The 19,664-nt window shown below is 39.5% G+C and overlaps 1 long non-coding RNA gene across 1 annotated transcript in view; it reads right to left on the bottom strand.

Annotated features, from left to right (window-relative positions):
- The window catches only part of LOC113491524, a 26,591-nt gene extending 6,927 nt beyond the window's left edge, over positions 1-19,664 (bottom strand). Inside the window, exons 1-2 of the long non-coding RNA XR_003400428.1 lie at positions 19,652-19,664; positions 2,538-2,547 (exon numbers count right to left, since the gene is read on the bottom strand). This is a non-coding gene — a long non-coding RNA (uncharacterized LOC113491524). The remainder of the gene's footprint in view (positions 1-2,537; positions 2,548-19,651) is intronic.

Genomic DNA, 19,664 nt, shown 5'->3' with positions numbered 1-19,664 from the left:
AATGCTGGCTCAGACATCTTTATTTGATATAGTGAGGTTTTACTGAGTTGCTATTTTCATCTATAAAAAGATACTCTTGCAGATCATTACATGTCTTTGTGACCTCTGAGTAAACTATTTCTCATTCAGGGCTTCATTTAACAGATATCAGTCATAAACTTATATTAAGCCTTGTAGGATTAAACTGGGGGTTAACATTAGGTTTTGACCTGTCTATGATATAAATTATGTCTACGTATGGATGGCACTCTGAAGCTGCATCCACAAGTTGAAAGGACAGGGAACTCTCATAGGCGATGCAGTACATCTACATCCAGCCTCCTGGTAGTTGATGACAATTTGGTGACAAGTCTGTCAAATGCTGGAGCTAGTTTTGAGAGGTCTGCACAGCGCTGTTTTTAAAAAGCTTTAATGTGTAGCCAGTCTCTTAAACTATTCCTCCTTAAGAGATCTTTGTTTCATATGGTGAAAGACTTGCCTTTGGCTTTTGACAATAAAAGAGGAAGAAAGGAGGTAGAAGAAAGGAAGAGAATCTCAGATGTGGATTAGCTTGACTTTTATCTTTTGGGATAGAATTGTGTAATTGTAATTGTTAGCTTCCCAGGTTTAAAACAGATTGAACACTGAATCCTCAGCTCTAATAGAGGTTTCCACACTGTTGCTGAGGATGGAGCCAGTGACCCTGGTAAAGGAGCCCCAAAACCACAGAGAGAATACTTCACGTTTTTTCCCCAAATATACAGGCCTGTTCAAGTGGTAAATCCATTCTGATAAACAGAGAATGGAGAGCATCCAGCTTATCCTGCTTTTCCTGATGTCTCTACTTGGTGCTGAAATGGTTAACAGTGTTAGCATTTACTCTAGCAGAGCCTGGTTTCAGATGAATAGGGTCAGTTTGTGCCTTCTCAGTGCCTGTTTCAGGCTGTCCTCATCCTGCACAAGGCAGCACTGTATGCCTTCAGATTCTGAAGGCTCCACCGCCTGCAGGTCTTGACTTTTTTAAACTTTTTTTTTTTTTTTTTGGCAAATGAAAGAAATAGAGTCATCATTAACTCTTTCAGGTTTGACAACTTTGCTTTGGATAAGTTCCTCCTCCTGAAGTACAACTGAAACATAAATCAGAATTTGCAAATATATCCATGACCAGCAACTACACTCAGAAGCAGCTACAGGGATTTGAACACTGCAAATCATATAAAGAAATGCAAAATTGTGGGTTTACACTGCATCTACCAGAAGGTAGTCAGCCAAGTGAAAACACACCCAAAATCTACCTCTTTCTGCTCTCAGTGCACCACTCCCCAACTATAGAATAATATGTTTTACTGTCAATCACAGTATTACTGCTTAAGAATTCTTAAAGTTTCCTATTCTTCCTTACTCTTTGTTTTCTTTTCCTCTGTTGTTTTCTTTCATTCTATTCTCCATCTCTGTTTTTCTTGTTGCCTGGAAAATTTTAACAGTTTGTGCTGTCCTCTATACACCTCACAGTGACCCCTGTTTAATCAGAGCTTGAGTTCAGTAAAAGGTAAGTTAGAGAAGCCAGTAAGCACTTCCAGCTCACTACATTACCATGTACATATGTGGTTTGAATAACTGAAAATAACTCAATATACAAACCAAAAGTTAAAACAGCCTGCCAGTAAACCAAAAGCTATCAGAGCCTGGAATCTGGTAAAATGAGCATTACTGGAGGGTTCTCTTCTCCTGTTCAGCAGCCAGCTGCAAAAGTCTGCCTTGGGATGGATCTGTCAAAAGCATGGATGGAACTAATCTTGAAGACAGTGAAAATTAAAATATGAAGTATTTTAAATGAAATATGCTGTGTTCAGCAGAGTAGCATTTGAAACACCAAGGTGTGTTTTATCAGAGCATACCTGACCTGATCTACATCCAAGCCACTGGCAGGCTGTCAAGCTTTGGCCCTGATGGAGGAGAAAAACTATTCTGTTGATTCCGACATCTAAACCAAGTATTAGTGTCAATATAAAAGTATTAAATGATGAGATTCCTTATGGGCAACAGTAATTTCATCTTGACACATTCATTACAACCACTAGCTCAGGAAGGACGTTATGAGGTAAGATTTATGATTGCTTCTAGAGAAACTTCTTTATTCAAATTAAGAAGAAAAATTAATTGAGGCAAGGTTTGGATTTTTTTGTATATGCTATCATATATATGCTAAATAATTTAATCTCTTATATAGGAAATAGGTATTATCTTTCTTTACATTAAAGCTAAATATTCAGTGACATAAAAATGTAAGGACAGAAAGACAATAAACTAGGCTAACTCTTGCATAATGAGCCCTCCCAGTTTAATTCAGTTAATCCATTGCAGAAGTCCTGGTTCAGTTTTGGATACCAGAAGCAGATCCAATTGTCAAGACATCAAGATGGAGACTCCTGCACTTCCATTTTCTTCTAGTGTTAGTTATGCTCATTAAGAGAACAGCAGTCCTATAACCTCAATAAACCTTTTTTAATTTTGAAAGTACACGTTCAAATAAATCTAGTTATTTAGATGGAGTTGACTCAGGTTACACTGGAATAACTGAACACAAGATTGGATCTCTTTCACACTCAATTTCTGAAGCTGAACAGTTTTCTAACCTGAGAATCCATAAACTCATTACTGGATATTTACATATGGGGTTTGATGACAATGCAAGATAATCTCCAGTAGTTCCTTCCTCAGCTGAAACTCTGTTAGTGTTTCCTCCTCCTCCCACATTTACCATGTGACTGTAATGTGATCTCAGGATGGCACATCATTGTCATTTAGTCAAGTATTCCTTCTGACTTTTAAGGTATCGACTAAAGATAGTCTCGATTTTTGTTTTTCTTCACCTATTTTCTGTGCACAATTTTTTTCTACTTGCAATGTTTATTTTTGAGATGAAGTTCAATAGTAACTTTTCATGAGCTTGCTATAGGAGATTGCTGAAAGGCAACATCTGGTAAATAGCAAACAAGATCTAGCTGTCAATAAGCAAGCTAATATAAATTCATCAGGGGCATTTACTCTTTTTAGAACATTACATAATCTCTAGTCTTCTCTCTTAAAGATAAAAATTACTACATTTTAGCTATAATTTATAATAATAGGGCTTAGAATCAGAGCCTGATCTCAGTTGGATGGGTATATGCTGTAGAGGTATTACTTCAAGATTGTTCTGATGTAAAAGAACCTTAATCTACTGAAGGATCGGCACCAAACGCCCTCTGCAGAGTGTCTAGGTGTCTGCAATCGCATCTCTACATCAAGACCAGTTCTCCTCACAGCATCTGACAAAGGCCTTGCTGCATCCACTGGCAGCACTGGGTGTTGCACTACACAGCTCTTCCAGCCAGCACAGGTTGGCAGCTCCTTCTGATGGCAGTGCTGCATGTAGGTACGGTAAAGAATTTCTGTCAAAACCAGAAATATTGTGTTTCTCTGGTGTGAATATGCTAAACACAGCAAGGGCATAAAACTAGACTGCGTTCAGTCTGCATCATCTGTTAGGGTTCTCTGCTTAGGACCAAGTCCATGGAGATTTATTTTTGGGGAAAGAAAGATAACACTTCAGACTGAACAAGCTGAGTAATTCTGCAGTTGCTATACTTTAGATAAGTTAGGGCCTTGGTGGAAATAGACACTCAATCCTCTTTGTCTTTGACTCCTCTAATCTCCTTAGACTGTATAAATACTGATTTATACAGGAGATCTCTGCAGAGAAGCAAGTGCCTTGTCATAATCACCAAGAGCAATCATAGTGAAAATGAATAAATTTTCCAAGGAGATCCCAGTTCTCAGAGGAGGAAAAAGTGGTGCAGCTGGTCAGGAGCAAGATCGGTGCAGTGGTTTTCAGTTGACCTTCATTTGCATCAGAAAACCACCATCTTCCTGAGCACAAAGGAACAGCAGGGCTGGCAGCCTGCTCAACCCCACAGCAATAGGCATGGTGCAGGTTGGGAATGGGGAGCACTGGCTGCGCTGGTGAGGGATGTTTCACACATTGCCTCCAACTCTGAAACACTTGGCTCTAGACAGTGCTGTTCGTCTCTCACTTTTAAGAGTGCTAAAAGGCTTTTTTTCTTCTCTGTGGGAGGTGACCAAACGCAAATTCAGCCTGTTTCTGCTGAAGCATCAGTATTTTGTGGTTGCCATTTGTTGTTCTCGTTGTTACAAAGAGCGATCTTTCTTTTAACCTAATCTAAATGATCACTTGGAGGCTGCAATACTATATGTCATTTCTAGGCTACTGTATCATGATCGCCTTAGGGAAATTCTACAGATGCATTGCCACAATCCATTTTTTCCTCATGATGAGCTACCAGGCTAGTTGCTTGGATTCATTTGCCACAGCTCTTTACCTCTTTGACCTCAAAGCTACAGAGTTATGGTACCAATGAAATACAAAGGAGGCTGCCTTTTAAATTACTGATTATAAGAATTATTTTCTAAAGTAAAAAGGGAGAGAAGATGGTATTCTTCCAGACAAATGGAACTACTTGGGTGATTATTTTGTCTTCACTTTTTAATAATTTTCTTCTTTCTTTCCTTTTTCTGTTAACCTGTAGACATAGATAAATGAGCAACAAAATATTAATGTGCTTATTAGTCTGGAATAATTTAAGACAGACTAATATCTCCCTGACAGAAAATTGTCAACTCAGGTCTGTCATGGCATCAGTCATTGCAAGCTATTACATTTCTGCAGAAGAGTTACTAGGTAGATACCTTATTTTATTTATTTCTGCAGTTCAAATATACCACATTTCCATTTTGACCACATTTGTTCCTATCTGGTTGTGCTTATTTATTTGAAGCTCTTTATAGGTGATACTGTCCCCAGCTAACGACTCAGCATGCAAGAGCTGATGCATATTAAATTATCATATGTCTAAAAACAAAAGGCAAGAAATCTAGGTCAAAGATATTGCCTTGGGCAGAGTCCATGCAGGTTCTTTTGCATCACTGAATATAACAACTCCTGTCTTTCTGTTTAAAAATGCTTATACCTCATTAGGCAGGTGTTTTTTATGCAAGTGGTGTATCACTTCATCCTATGTGTTGCAGAGAAAAACATAATATTACCCCACAATATCCATTAATCTAATGACTGATCTTTAAGATGTGGGTTTGTATTTGATGCTTGTCCCATTTTGAGGAAGACACTTACACCTAAACATGAGGTGACTGTTCTAAACAAACAAATAGGGGAATTTGAGGAGCTGCTCATATTTCTGCTGGAAATACAATGCAGCAGAGCGGGACTAGTCCTGGGGATTCCTGGAATGTGTGGGAGATAACTTCCTGACAAGCTGGTGAGTGAACTGACCAGAGAAGGTGCCCTGCTGGATCTCCTCTTTGTGAACAGTGAAGGGCTGGTGGATGATGTGGCGGTTAGAGGCCGGCTAGGGCACAGCGATCATGAAATTATAGAGTTCTCTATTCTTAGAGAGGCCAGGAGAGGGGGCAGCAGAACTGACATCCTGGACTTCCAAAGGGCTGACTTTGTCTTGTTTAGACAACTGCTTGAAAGGATCCCCTGGGAGACTCTCCTGAAGGGTAGAGGGGTCCAGGAAGGCTGGGCACTCTTTAACAAGGAAGTGTTAATGACACAGGATCGGGCTGTCCCCAGGTGCTGTAAGAGAAGCTGGCAGCAGAGAAGACCACCCTGGGTGAACAGGGAGCTTTGGCTGCAACTCAGGGAGAACAGGAGAGTTTACAGCTTTTGGAAGAAGGGGCAAGTGACTCACAGTGATTACAAAGATGCTGTGAGGCTATGCAGGGTGGAAATCAGGAGGTCTAAAGACCAGCTGGAAATTAGTCTGGCTTCATCAATCCAGGATAACAAGAAATGTTTCTATAAGTATGTCAGCAGCAAAAGAAAGATCAGGGAGAGCCTCCATCCCCTGCTAGATGAAGGAGGAAACATGGTAACAAGAGACGAGGAAAATGCTGAGGTGCTTAATGCCTTCTTTGCCTCAATCTTTAATAACAAGACCGGTTGTACTGAGGGAATCCAGCCTCCTCAGAGCTGGAAGACAGAGCCTGGGAGAACAACCTGCCACAATCCAGGAGGAGATAGTCAGTGACCTACTGCATCACACAGACACACACAAGTCTATGGGACCAGATGGGATACAACCAAGGGTGCTGAAGGAGCTGGCTGGGGTGCTCACCAAGCCGCTTTCCATCATTTACCAGCAGTCCTGGCTGACCAGGAAGATCATGACAGACTGGAAATTGGCCAATGTGACACCCATCTATTAGAAGGGTCAGAAGCATGATCTGGGAAATGACAGGCCTGTCAGCTTGACGTTGGTGCCTGGGAAGCTGAGGGAGCAGCTCATCCTGAGTGCCATCACACAACACATGTGGGACAACCAGATGATCAGGCCCAGTCAGCATGGGTTTATGAAAGGCAGGTCCTGCCTGACAAACCTGATCTCCTTCTACGACAGGGCGACCTGCTTATTGGATGAGGGAAAGGTTGTGGACAATGTCTACCTTGACTTCAGTAAGGTCTTTGACAACATTTCCCACAGCATTCTCCTGGTGAAACTGGCTGCTCGTGGCTTGGATGGGCACACGCTTTGCTGGGTAAAAATCTGTCTGGATGGCCGGGCCCAAAGAGTTGTGGTGAACGGAGTTAAATCCAGTTGGTGGCCGGTCACGAGTGGTGTCCCCCAGGGCTCGGTTTTGGGGCCACTCCTGTTTAACATCTTTATTGATGATCTAGACGAGGGGATCGAGTGCACCCTCAGTCAGTTTGCAGCTGACACCCAGTTGGGTGGGAGTGTTGATCTGCTCGAGGGTAGGGAGGCTCTGCAGAGAGACCTGGACAGGCTGGAGCCATGGGCTGAGGCCAACTGGGGGAGTTTCCATAAGGCCAAATGCCGGGGGCTGCCCTTGGGCCACAACAACCCTCAACAGCACTACAGGCTTGGGCAGGACTGGCTGGAGAGCTGCCAGTCAGAGAGGGACTTGGGGGTGTTGATTGACAGCCGGCGGAACAGGAGCCAGCAGTGTGCCCAGGTGGCCAAGAAGGCCAATGGCATCCTGGCTTGTGTCAGCAATAGCGTGGCCAGCAGGGACAGGGAAGGGATCTGACCCCTGGACTCGGCACTGGTGAGGCCGCCCCTCGATTCCTGTGTTCAGTTTTGGGCCCCTCACTACAAAAAGGACATTGAATGACTCGAGCGTGTCCAGAGAAGGGCAACGGAGCTGGTGCAGGGTCTGGAGCACAGGTCGTACGGGGAGCGGCTGAGGGAACTGGGGGTGTTTAGTCTGGAGAAGAGGAGGCTGAGGGGAGACCTCATCGCCCTCTACAGCTACCTGAAAGGAGGGTGCAGGGAGCTGGGGATGAGTCTCTTTAACCAAGTAACAAGTGACAGGACAAGAGGTAATGGCCTCAAGTTGCACCAGAGGTTTAGTCTGGATATTAGGCAGCATTTCTTCACAGAACGGGTTGTTAGGCGTTGGAATGGGCTGCCCAGGGAGGTGGTGGAGTCCCCATCCCTGGAGGTGTTTAAGAGTCGGGTTGACATAGCGCTGAGGGGTCTGGTGTAGTTGGGAACTGTCAGTGCTAAGTCAGTGGTTGGACTGGATGATCTTCAGGGTCTTTTCCAACCTAGGCAATTCTGCGATTCTCACCTGTTGAAGCTGTTACTTTGTATACCAATCCACTAAATGCCTCTACTCTGTTATTTCACTTTTATATCTGTTTTGCTGCCTAATTTTTAGTTTCCTGGTCATCCACGCTGTGCTTATACCAGTCTACCCATGGTCTCTCCTCTGAAGTTTATTAGTTCCTTTCCCTTCTAATACAGGTTAGTTTTCTTCTGTGTCCAACAAAGAGTATGGCTGAATTCAGCCTTCTGCAGGAATTGCTGCTTTGAACAGTAAGAATGTGAGCACATCCACACCAGGTGCTTTAGGAACCGAAGTTCAGTACTTCAGTCTGCAAAGACCCTGTAGACACACCCAATGAACATAAAGTAGATAATTTCAAAGTCTGATGGCAAGGATATTAATCTGGAATATAAGAAATCTGAAGTTCGGGTGTTTGGGTTTTGTAGTTAGATGTCAATGGTCAAGTAGGAGAGCCGCAGCAGGAGAGACAGTCCACTGCCTGCTCTTCTCCCCCTTCCTTTACAATAAGCACTCTGTAGATGTGGTTTTGGCATTCATTTAAATAAAGAAGAAACCTGCATCCATGCAATGGATTCCTCTAGTGCAAGAGATTATGTTTGCCACACATAGATATGCTGAACAATTAATGACACAATGAGGAATATTTTCTGTTCCTTGGCATCCTCCAAATGTGTAGGAATATGTCCATGCCCTTGTATCTTATTATGGGTTTGAAACTTTTCTTGGTTGCATGCCTTCATAGTAATTCACAATAAAATTGACTCTTTATTTTGGATTGATGGCATGACTAGAACAGGGAAAAGCAGACAAAAAAGATCATAAAAGTACAGTATAGTATTTTTTACCACTGTAGTGATGTTTTTATGGTATGAAGCATTACTACACTGTTGAACTGTTCCCTCTTTGCTGAAAGGTGGGAAGAGACTATAATTTTCTTATGCTTAAATAATGTGTTGCTGCTTAGTGAAATATGCAGTAGTAAGGTTCTGCAGGTCACTACTGTGACTTAGTCGACAATGAAAAGAATTGCAGCTCTTAAAAATATCGATAAACATTTTTAAGGATCAGTTTCAGCAGGAATGTGTGTCATATTGTGTGTCACAGGATGGCATACCTTCCCACGTGTTTCATTTTTATTCCCTGAAAAGTCTTTGATTGACAGTAGCTGCAAATACCTTCAAGTGTTTATTAAAGAAACATTTATATAGACCTTTATAATAAATTTATATAAAATATTTATCAAAATACATTTATTCTATTGGACATTTATTATACATATTCTGCAAAAGTGGCCCCCAAAAATACAACCTTCTATTTTGTGTTTAATATCTTCTGTTTACTTCCCATACAAGAGTTCTAGCTTCATGCTGCATTTATCTTACCATTTTCCTCTATTGAATTGCAAAAAAGGAGGCTGCCACTTAAAAATATCAGAAAGTTCTGAGTTGTCTGACCCTAGAAAATAGCTCCACATTGATTAATGACCTTACAGATCACAGCAGAATTGGAGATAGCGGTATGTAAACACAGAGTCCACAAGTCTCTGTGATTTCATCTAATCAGTCTTCAGACATCATCATGTTGATTTCATAAGAGTGAAAGAGAAGAGTCCCTGTTGGTAATAATTCATAGTTGTTTGATGGATATTTCATGAAACATATCAGAAAATACTTTTTGACAGCCATACTAAAGGCATAGCAGGAGCTAAGAATTCATCCAGAACTTTCACATAGTTTTCAAAATAAACCTTCTAATTTTTTATTTTTTTTTTTTTTTCGTGATGGCACCTTTTCATGAAATTTTCATGCTAGTACACAAATTTAGTGATGATATGTCTCTTATCATTACATGTGCTAAGCTAGTGTGTATTAATGTCATACACAATGATGCAATCGGGTATTATATCTCAGCACAAATTGGACGATTCTTACACTACCTGATTTTTAAACTGCTAGATACACATATACGACATATATACTTAAGATAGAGCAAAATATACAAAAGTCTGGTCAAGACTTCTGCCTGGAGTAGATTATGTGAAGATGAAAACAGCAATCCTAAGCTTCTGTGTGGTGCAGCTGAAGTGGTGGGATGAAAAGAAGATGACTGAAGTAGGCAGCTACACAATCCTCGCCTCTAAACCGGGTCACTGTGCTTTGCCTACATGGCCCCCAATGTAAGATAGCCACAGAAGCAAAGTGGAGATGCAGAAAAGAGATTGGGGAATCTCCAAACATATGAGCTATGTGGCTTAATGCATGAATCAAAGGCATAATGGTGAAAATGACTAACACTTGAGTGAATGAATCTGCAAAAGTGACAGATTAGTTACACAATACTTGATACAACAGAAAAGTACTAGTATGGTGTCTAAAGAACTGACAGGCATATAAGAGAGTCATGAATACATCATTGGTCTGTTAAGTGGCCTCATCCCATTGGTTTACATAGCACTTAATTGCTGTTCTTGCTACTTGCCACTTTATTTCAGTAAGGATACCTGAGACAAGCTGCATGACTGACGCTACTGGAGTTCTTGAATGGTGGGAGAGGAAGACTCTAGAACTGTTGGTACGGGGTAGTGGATAAAACAGATGACCAGGAATGGCCAAGGACCCTGGAGTGCCAGTAGTGGCCACTGGGAGAGGCAAGCCAATGCAGAGCTAAAATGAAACCAGCAGTGGAAATCACAACTGTCCCTGGCTGATAGCAAACTCCAGCTGAAACTTCTGTGAGCAGAACATTTATTAGGTCAGCTAGCCAGTGTGGATCCTCTAGTGTCTAATAAGATGAACTCAAATGACAGCCCCTTTATCAGCCACAGTCTATAAAGTTACAACTCATTTTCATGGCTTTGTTGCTCTGCCAAATTTGGTTGAAATTATCAGATGGATTAAAGGACAGAAGATTGGCCGTTGGGAGGAGTGAATAGATGGACAAGTACACATATTCAAGCACAGTCACGTAAGTTTTGTTGCTTTCAGAAGTTAGAGAAAAGGGTTTTAAAGAAAAAAAGCAAACAATGTGTTTCATTGACGTCTGAAGTATTGTGTTTTCTTCCAAGACAACTTTTCAATGAAAGGCTTCTTTTAAAAACATCATAGCTAATGTCTGCCATAGAAATTGCTAAGGTCACTTCAAACTGCAGACACTGTAAATGCTTTGGTTCTCTTTAACCAAATATACCATTTAATTACTATACTCTTTCTATAACATTGTTCCTTAGATTTTCTCTAGAATTTATTAAAACTGTCTAGGTGATTTAAAAAAAATTCCTAACTCCCAAAGTGGCCATAATAAAGAGAAGAAAAATACATATGAAAAATACATTAAACAATAGAGAAAGACTTTGGTTGACCCTTCAAATGACACATATATTTTTGACTCTTATAAAAAGTTTTATCTACATACTCACATTTTTTATATGCATCCAGATTTGGGTATTATAGGACATAAAGTGGAAAACTCTGGCCGAAAACTTTGACTTTTTACAGAAAAAGTGAGTTTCTTTGTCCTTTTCCTATTACTGAACATAAAAAATGAAAGTACAGAGATTCAATCGATTGAATTCCTGTTAATGAGAAAAAAGACTGAAGCAAACTATTTAAATGCATGTCTACAACTTTCCTGATTGTGCTTCCAATAATTTAATGTATTTGCATTCTTTGGTGATGAAGCATCTTCTGCACTCATCTGTCTTGGAAGATCTGTGCTGAAGCAGCTTGTGAAATAAACAGATAAATGCCTCCTAAATGCATGTTTAACTACAGCAGTAGGCAAAAATTTGAGAGATTTAATAGGTGTCACACTCAAACTTTTTTGCAGGATAGCCCAGGGACATACCTAAGTCATAACAGCCTCCTGTCCTGTGAGCTAAAGCTGCAGAACATTCTCTTTCTATTTACAGCCAGTTTCCAACATTGCAGAGCTTGCACGTTCAATCCAAATCTTACCTGTGATCTTGAAATATAGTCACACAGGTGTCTTCTGAAGCTCCTGTACTGCTAAGTGAAAGAGATGGAAAATCCCATGCCCTGACTATATGCTGACCATTTTGTCTATCATAAATTGGCTTTGAACAGGAAAAATCACATGTTATGTGTCAGAGAAAAACTGCTCTCTCTTGTTTTTCAACACTGTTTGACTGGTTACTGTGCTACAGAGGGTTTTTGCCTTTTAAATAGTGTATTTAGTAATTACCAAGGATGACATAAAAACCCATATAAAATATATTGTACTGTTGCTATTCTTAATGGTTTTCGACAGATACAGTACACATTTTAAGATTTTTGAATACTGCTTAAGAATGTTTGATCTTGACTATGTATTTCTTAATTTTAAGTTATTTTTATTATTCTAACTCCCTGCTGAAAATAAAATTGCATCTGTTTCTCTATAAGCCCATTTGTTAATACACCTGTCAGCCTTCTTTCTTTTAATCTATTATTATGCTTGTTTCCTCATTAAAACTGAAATAAACAGCAATAATTATGCTGATATACTTGTTTTTAATACATTAAAAGCTGGTAGTTTGGATAGTAGATATGACTGTAGCCCTTGTGCACTTTCAGAACTGTAACCACTCTACTTCCTCCATTCCCATTTTTTGTAAAAGCACATATTAAATTCAATGTCCTAAAGAACTCATATTTTAATAAATGAAAAGCTTTGTCATGCAACAAAACAACAGGTTGTTTTCTTGTATTAGATTTTGTATGAAAAGGAAAACCATGTAGTATCTAAGTATATTAGATGCTGATCCAACTGTGCAGGAGAACTATTTCTAATGAAAATCACTCAAATTTCTTGCCTCAGCAAAGTCAATTTTGATTTTTTTTTTTTTTTAATGAATTAGAAAACATACTACATTTAGTTAAGTGATGTGTTGATAATGCTGGAAGGACATAAATGCAGGTTAGATACCTATTTACTTTTACCTCATAAAGGCACAGCTATTTATTCATTTTTATTTCAACTCATTTTTGCATTTGTAATTCCTGTTATAGAATATGATTCCCAAATTGTTTAAGCACATGAGTGAATACCATTAAAAATCAATGACACCCAAATACATAGTTAAAAATAAATATGTTTAAGTGTTTTTCTTAAGTAAAGCCAGACAAAAAAATATACCTTTGATAGAAAATCAAAATGTTAACATCTCAGTGGTATGAATGTTTGTTTCTCTCCTGATTGCTGATTGCCTGAATCCATACCTCACAAAATCAGCATCAGAGCTGCCACTCACTTTAATGAGGCAAGATCAAGGCCGTAATTTTTACCAGGATGAACATATTCCTTATGAGTGTACCTGCATTGGCCACCACATTAAAAAGTGGAGCAGTTTAAATTATTAAACCCATTGATATTTAGCAGTTGTTATGTCAAGAATGAAGATGTTGATGGAAGAGTTCTTTCATGCCTTGATAGCTGCCAGAAATCCCTGTGCTCTGCTGAACACAGTTTTTAAAGCGAAGCCACAGAATTCCAGACCTGAGAGCCGCCCACCCAGGCCAATCTGCTGAGGCATAAAGGGATTGTGTATGAACATATTTTTGCATATCACATTTTTTTTGTGCCTAGATTATCCTGTACTCCCAAAATTCTGAATATTGAAGGCTTTGCTAGTTTGATTCACTTAACCAAATTGCCTGTTATTTAAAAAAAAAAAAAAAGCTACACTAGGTGCATTGACATTTGCAACTAAAAAAAATATCAATACACAAATTTTTGAATTAATTATTTTTTAAAATTATTCATAGACTCATAGACATACAAATGTATGAACAGGGACTCATGGGTGATTTGCATGGGTGATTTAATCATAAATGGAAAAAAATTTTTTCACTTAAGCTCCAAGAGCAATCTTGAAAAACAGATCTTTGTTTAAAACACTCTGACTCTGAAGAGATCTGAAGAAAAAATACTCTATCATCGATCATACAGACTCATTACTTTTCTAACAGTAATTTGTAGACTGACATCTGCATATTATCTGCTATGCCATGTCAGATTATTTTGATTTGAGCTTTGTACACTTAAAATTGTATTTCTCAAGAAGTGGCTTGAAGTTTGTCAGCATTAGAAATCTTGTAACTCTAATTCACCATACTGAGGATAAAGTTCTGGCACATAAAGCATTTTCTTATAGGCGATAATCTGATTGTTATTTCACACTTGGAGCATATTATTAATATTGATGTTGATGTTAATGTTATTGTTAATATTGTCTATATTATTACTATTTATTAATGTTGATACTTATGCTATAATGATACATCATAGCCATAATATGCAATAATGTATGGTGATATGAACTAATACAATAAAACAACAGCAATATTAATAATGATAACTCATAAATAAAGGATAGCATTTTTATAATAATCAAGGCCTCCCATCAGAAGTGAAGTCTCATCAGACTCCAGAAGCACTTAGAAAACCACAGTCTTTTTCCCACAAAACATATATCTAAATTCTTTTGAGACAGGGGAAAACATGCCAATCTATAGAATTCCTAATCAATGCAAATTGTAAATGTTTTGTAACTGCAGGATTGTTAAAGAAAAAAAATATCTCTGACATGATGCATTTTGTTGCTTATTCTCATCCTTACGTAGTTCAGTTTTCCTGAGAAATGGCATTAATCCTGCTCTGAGGATGAGACAGAACACCACAGGGGAATTGTCCTCAGGGTCTTTCTGGAACACTTGTTTCTCCTCTTCAGCCATTGCTGATAGTTTCATACAGTCTCTCTCTACCAGGTAGCCTGCTGAATTTACTGAACAGGTCCAATTGTTTTCTTACCATCTCTTGCTACCAAAGATATCTGCAAACAACTATATCATGCAGATGTTACCTTAGCAGTAAATATAAAAACCTTCAATATTAATTATAGAGATTTTTAAAAAGCTTCCCAGACTCTGCCCTGCCTTCAAGCAGCTAAGAAACAAAAAGCTCACAGCTATACAGGAATACTAGAATTATTTAAAGTGAATACAGCTCCTGGGTTTCTCCTGCCTCAGAGTACATTCCTTTGAAAACCTCAACCAAGAGCTTTAATAATTTAAATACTATCTTACTCTTCTTACTCTTTTTTTTGATCTCAAGTATCAAAATCAGTAATAAAGGGCTGAATGCATTATGGACACATGGGCCTGCTTGACCTTAAACTTTGATATTTAACATTTCTTATGTGCACAATATGTGAGGAGGATTCCTTTTCCCTGGTAAAGCTTTTAAAACAGCTGAATGAGAGGAGAGGCAGAGGAAAGGGATGGTGTATCTGGCTCAGGTCATTAGCTGCTCTCTACTCCACCTCAATCAGAGCTCAAAAAAAAATCAACTTTACAGGCAGCTCCTGCAGGAGCACTGGGAATAAGCAATATGCCCAGGTACCAGTAGGCCCTGGATGTCCAGCTGGAAGAGCACTGCCCTTCAGAGAGGGAGAAAAAGCTGAGATGTACACTTCATTACTGGGGCTGTGTGGTTTTCTGATGACCGCAGAGGACCCCCAAGAGAAATATGTTAAAGCTGAATTATCTCACTTCCCTAATAAATTGGGCCAGTAGAGATTCCCAAGCCACAACTCCAAATGTTAACTGTCCAAAAATCTGGGGAAAGTTTATCCCTGGATTGAAAGACTTGGGGAGACAGGTTTTCCCAGCCCACAGCACTGATGTGAATCAAAAATATTGACTGTCATTTGTATGTCAGCCTGGAGACTCAGCTCTAACTCCAGCAAACCACAACAGTTTCTAAATTGTTTGTTACAACTCAGCTCCGGTTCTGGGAAAGAAAATATGCTCTTATAATCTATCTATCTATCTATCTATCTATCTATCTATCTATCTATCTATCAATCATGTATCTATCTATCTATCTATCTATCTGATTTTTTCTATGCCTATACCAGCTGATTAGTGCAGCTGGTAATAGGGCAGCTGATAGGATAGCTGATTAGTACACTTTAGAAATGTGGGCTCAAATGAAAAAAAGTAATCATTTTCATACATATAGGAATAATGTATGCCTTCTCCTAGGAGCACTCTAGGCGTTAGTACACGTATGCTATGCTGCTACATTTTCAGAACAGTCCTGGTCATATTTATCTTCCAAACTTCTCCCTGGGATTACTAGGGAATACTGTTCACTGATCATTTGCAGATGCCTTGCACATATTTCTGCTCTAAATATTAAAATAGTTAATAGTATGGACAGGCTGTTCCATGCCAGTGGACCTCATTGCCACAGTGTGGTCTTATGTGTCTTTATTTTATTTGTATTTCATTGAAGGAAGCTTGCTAGTTAAGCTGTTCAGGAGGCAGCCATGTTAATAGAGGTTTGGAAGGAATCAAAGCTCTTGGTCTCTGATGCATATGAGGTTTTGTGGTCACAGCTCATATTGTCCAGGACTGTAGCTGAATGAGGAACATCTTTGTGTCCAGCTTTTGAAGCTTTTACAAAAGTGCAGATGAAAATGAATAAATATCTGTTGGATCCTCTGTGGCATTTCTTTTCCTTATGACTCATTCTGTTTTTCACACACAACGCAATGCCTGGCAGGCTGACATGGAATTACAGGATGTAATTGTATTTTCTCCCTGTGCTATTTGTGATGGATCTAAAGGAAGGATCATTAAATAGAGGAGGAGCAGCACTATGCTGGCTTTGATAGAAACAAGAAAAAATATATTTGTAAAAGTGGGGAAGAATGAGAATGCTTTCAGTGCTGGGAATGTGAATACACATATCTAATCCAAGAGCAGGGGAGAGAAGGTTACTCAGAGCCCTGATACAGCTGGTTGTTCTTCCACACTGAAACACTGAAGATTTCAGTCCGGAGCCAATTTCAAAACACCTGGATTAGTTTGAATTTCACTTGGATCCATTCTAGCAACCTTAACATATAGCCTGGGGAGGCTTAGGAGTCTTTGTCATTTAAAGTCTTCACCACAGTTTATACAAAATGCTTGCTCAGGACTGACCTAGGTGTAACAGAGTCTGCCTTGGGGCAACAACTGGACAGCCGAGCATTTTAGGTCTCTTTCAGCCCTGTTTTTCTAAGTTTCTATGAATATAACAACCAGGTAAGAACATGAAAAGAATGAGGCCCTGACTAAAGTATGAAGAGAAACTCTCTTCTATGTTCATTCCAGAATCCAGTCAGAGTCTAATACATAGTCTAATGATAGGCACTTAGGAGAAATTTCACGATTGATTGCCCTTGTTCTTGTGGGAGACTTTAACTTCCCAGACATCTGCTGGAAATACAACACAGCAGAGCAGGACCAGTCCCGGAGATTCCTGGAATGTGTGGTAGATAACTTCCTGACACAGCTGGTGAGTGAACTGACCAGAGAAGATGCCCTACTGGATCTCCCCTTTGTGAACAGAGAAGGGCTGGTGGATGATGTCGTGACCTGCTTATTGGATGAAAGAAAGGCTGTGGATGTTGTCTGCCTTGAATTTAGTAAAGCCTTTGACACCGTTTCCCACAGAATTCTCCTGGTAAAACTGGCTGCTCATGTCTTGGATGGAAATACACTTTGCTGGGTGAAAAACTGGCTGGGTGGCCGGGCCCAAAGAGTTGTGGTTAATGGACTTCAGTTGGTTGCCAGTCACGTGGAGGCTGACTAGGGCACAACGATCATGGAATAATAGAGTTCTCTATTCTTAGAGAGGCCAGGAGACAGGGCGTCAGAATTGCCATCCTGGACTTCCAAAGGGCTGACTATAAGTTGTTTAGGCACCTGCTTGACAGGATCCCTTGAGAGATGGTCCTTAAGGGTATAGGGGTCCAGGAAGGCTGGGCACTCTTTGAGAAGGAAGTGTTAATGGCTCAGGATCACACTGTCCCCAGGTGCTGTAAGAGAAACCGGTGGCAGAGAAGACCACCCTGGCTGAACAGGGAACTTTGGCTGCAACTCAGGGAGAAAAGGAGAGTTTACAGCTTTTGGAAGAAGGGGTAAGTGACTCACAGTGATTACAAAGATGCTGTGAGGCTATGCAGGGTGGAAATCAGGTGGTCTAAATCCCAGTTTGAAATTATAATAAGAGATAGTTAGTAATAAGTGATAGGATAAGAGGTTGCACCAGGGAAGGTTTAGACTGGATATTAGGAAGCATTTATTTACAGAAGGGGTTGTTGGGCGTTGGAATGGGCTGCCCAGGGAGGTGGTGGAGTCCCCATCCCTGGAGGTGTTTAAGAGTTGGGTCAACATAGCGCTGAGGGATATGGTGTAGTTGGGAACTGTCAGTGTTAGGTTAATGGTTGGACTGGTCTTTTCCAACCTAGAGGATTCTGTGATTCTTTAATGGATTTGTATATACATCATATGATATATAAATAGCAAAGCATTTTTAGAACATGTTGACATTTTTTGTTATCAGCAAAGTCAGGGAGATTTGAATTGCTGGAAGACAAACACTTTAGTTTTGTTTTTTTTTTTTTTTTTTTTTTTTTTTTCTGTTCTCCCCTCAGTTCTCTAAAAAGAGCTTACATGTGGAAAAGTAAGATAAACACATAAATTTTAACGGCATAGTAAAGATAGCTATTCACAAAGGTTCAAAAACTAGTAATTTATTTGCACCCTCCTTTTTCTTGCTTGTTTTATAAATGGACATACCTTGCCTCTATTAGATTACCCTCTCCTAGAAAGTGCCTTTAAACATTAATTACCTGAGAAATTCAGGTCAGGTGCCTAGCATCTACGTTACAAGACAGTTTGAACTGAAAACATCTTCATCTGGTTTTGCCAGTTAAAGGATGTGGGATAGAGATTGCAATGAGGTTCACAAAGAGAGACTGTAATATTAAGGAGTTAGAAAAGTTTCTGAACACAATTGCAGAGTGTCCGTGTTGTGAAAGTTACAATTGCTTTTGGCAAAGCTCTATTGGAATAGAATTTAAATCTTTAAAAGCCAAGTAAACAGGCAACAAAGTCAACAGTCACATTATGATTAAATCATTTGAAAGCATGCATATGTCTGTCTTCTTATCTGTCTGTGTGTGTAAACATTCTGTATTAAGAATTATAAGCATTAGAATTCAGGAGGGTGATTAAAGGTGTTTGAGGATAAAGACAGTAAATAAAAAATTATGAGTATCTCATTCAGTTGAAACAGTAGTATCAGTGACAAGTTTTGTCCTTGCAGGAAGAAAATAGCATTTCAAAGGAGATTAAGACTTTTAAAATAATGTTCACTCATTGCCCTACAGTAACAAAAATGAAAACAATGTGAAATGATTTGGTGGAACTAGTAGGACAAAGTAATCATACTGAGGTCAGCAATTCCAGTGTATGTCCATGAAAGCCTCTGGAAAGACAGACCTCTCTGAAGTCTGACTCCTAGAAAGACATATATTAGTGACAAACTTGGGAAAATCTGTCATGGAAAACTTATAGCCTCTGACTGACGTCTGAACTGTATGTATATGGTCCTTGCTGCCCTTTATATCCACCATAATGACATACTTATCCTCCTGTGGAATCAAAAACATGAAAGCATAGGATGAAAGGCACTGATGTGATATATACTTACTTTGCTGACTCAAGTTAATTTAAAAATATTAATAAGCTAAACATATTGTCAGGCTGCCTGCCAGATCAAGTATTATCTGTCTGCATATCTCTAACACTATGCCAGATCAGGCTCTTTCTCCTCTTTTCTAATTGGCATAAACCCAGCGTAAAAGCGCATAGCCAGCACAAATCCTATACAGAGAGGACATTTGCCCATGCACGATCACAACCAAAGGTGCGTTGTTGTGTGGGGTAGGTCCAGTTCTAACACTTTAACAAATGCCATCTGGAAGTCTCCACAGCCATTAACACTGGAAGGACTCCAACAGAGGCCCGGCAGCCAGGAAAGCCCCAAAGAGCCTGTGAAAATAGACTTCTACTGCCATGGTGGCATCCTTGTTACTCCACTTTTGAGATCCTTTGTGTCATGACAAGCCAGGGACTTCTGTAATTAAAACTGTGTATCTCGTGAGCACAAACCTAAGTTAT

This window comes from Athene cunicularia, assembly GCF_003259725.1.
Source record: "Athene cunicularia isolate RWA chromosome 1 unlocalized genomic scaffold, athCun1 chr1_part2, whole genome shotgun sequence".
Taxonomy (NCBI): Eukaryota; Metazoa; Chordata; class Aves; order Strigiformes; family Strigidae; genus Athene; species Athene cunicularia.
This window is presented reverse-complemented; position numbering and strand designations above follow the sequence as displayed.